This window comes from Orycteropus afer, unplaced genomic scaffold (genome assembly GCF_000298275.1).
Source record: "Orycteropus afer afer isolate SDZICR_OR568_19922 unplaced genomic scaffold, OryAfe1.0 scaffold00352, whole genome shotgun sequence".
Taxonomy (NCBI): domain Eukaryota; kingdom Metazoa; phylum Chordata; class Mammalia; order Tubulidentata; family Orycteropodidae; genus Orycteropus; species Orycteropus afer.
Window position 1 is genome coordinate 1289937 of NW_006921939.1, and position 1731 is coordinate 1291667.

General features: G+C 43.4%; 1 protein-coding gene across 1 annotated transcript in view; it reads left to right on the top strand.

Moving 5' to 3' along the window:
• Positions 1-1731, top strand: part of TMEM164 (transmembrane protein 164) — a 331590-nt gene that overhangs the window by 114708 nt on the left and 215151 nt on the right. The window lies entirely within an intron of this gene.

Genomic DNA, 1731 nt, shown 5'->3' on the forward strand with positions numbered 1-1731 from the left:
CTATAGTTTTGAATTTCACATTTAAGTCTTTGATCCATCTGGAGTTCGTTTTAGTTTCTTGGAATTCTTGAGAGGTACTGTATGCATAAACAAAGCTTGAATATTCTAAAGTGACTTTTGATTAGGTAACTCTTTCTATATACCATAGATATCTGTTTCATTTACCCATTCAACAAATATCTGACAAGCATCCTGTATGTTCCAGGCACTCTGTTAGGTTTTAGATCCAATGAGCAACAACACACAGCTACCTCCAGGAGCTTACAGTCCAGAGGAGAAGATTGACATTTAACCAAAACACTACATATAAAATGAGAATTTTTGTAAATATTAACTATGTATAAAATGAAAAATGGTGATAAGTTTTGTGAAGCAAAAGAGCAGTTTACATGCTTCACTTTCAAAATAGTGATCGGTGGAGTCCCTTCCTGGATTATTATTTTTTTAATACAGAGGTGTAGATGGGAGATTGGAAACCAAAATACAACCACTGGCCCATCTTCTTGTCAGTAGTAGTCCCTTTTTTTCCTACTAGAATTTTCATCTGGAAGAAAAGGCCTGTAATTGGTACAAAGTCAGGAGAGGAAGAAGCAGCAGAGAGTTAGGGGTAATCCACCAACCAGCTTTGTCATTGGTCAACAGAGTGCTGCTCCAGATCAGGAGAGTTTTGTCAGCTAGACTGTGAGCTTCCTGTGGACAGGAACTATGTCCTGCATCTCTTTGTTTGGCTAGAACCCGAGGAAGGACAAACTGATACAGGCATCAAGAGACTGATACTTTAATTACATTCTTGTTTTATACCTTAGCAGCAAGTGGTGGTGGTGGTGGTTAGTTGCTATTGAGTCTTTCTGACTCATAGATAGCCACCACATGCACAAACAAACAAAACACTACCTGGTCCTGTGCCATCCTCACAGTCATTGCTATGTTTGCATCCATCATTGTAGCCACTGTGTCAGTCTATTTCATGGAGGGCTGTCTTCTTTTTTGCTGCCCTTCAACTTTACTAAGCATGTTGTCCTCCTCCAGGGATTGGTCCCTCCTAGTGTAGTGCCTAAGACACTTGACTGCTAACCAGAAGGCTGGCGGTTCAAACCTACCAGCCACTCCTCCAAAGGAAGGTTGGGCAGTCTACTTGAGTAGTGATACTGCCTCGGAAGCCCGAGGAGGGGTCGCTGTGAGTCGAGTCTGACTCGATGGCACATAACAACAACAATGAATAAAATGTCCAAAGCACTGGAGACCAAGTCCTGTCATCTTTTCTTCTAGGGAACATTCTGGCTGTATTTTGAAGACAGATTTGTTCCTTATTCTCGAACTCCATGGTATATTGGATATTCTTCACCAACACCACAGCTCAAATGCATCAATTCTTCTGTCTTCCTTTTTCATTGTCCAGCATTTGCATCCTGCAGAAAGGGCAGGGAGGCCACATGTTCTGACCTCCTCTAATCCCACAAGAGGAAGACAGAATCACCATCAGTAGCCCAAGGCCTATTCCTGCGAGGCCTGACATGCTGCCTCCCTCCAGCCCTTTCTCCAACCGTTCCTCCCAAAGCACCCACTACCTCTCTCCTGGGTTCGATAATTCATTGCAGTGGCCACACAGAACTCACAGATTATGGGGTTTATTAGGGAAGCACCAGGCTACAATTCAAGTTCAGGAAAAAATGCTCAGTCTCTCTCCCAGCCCACCGTCTCTCAGCCAAGTCTCTCACAGTCTCTCCCCCA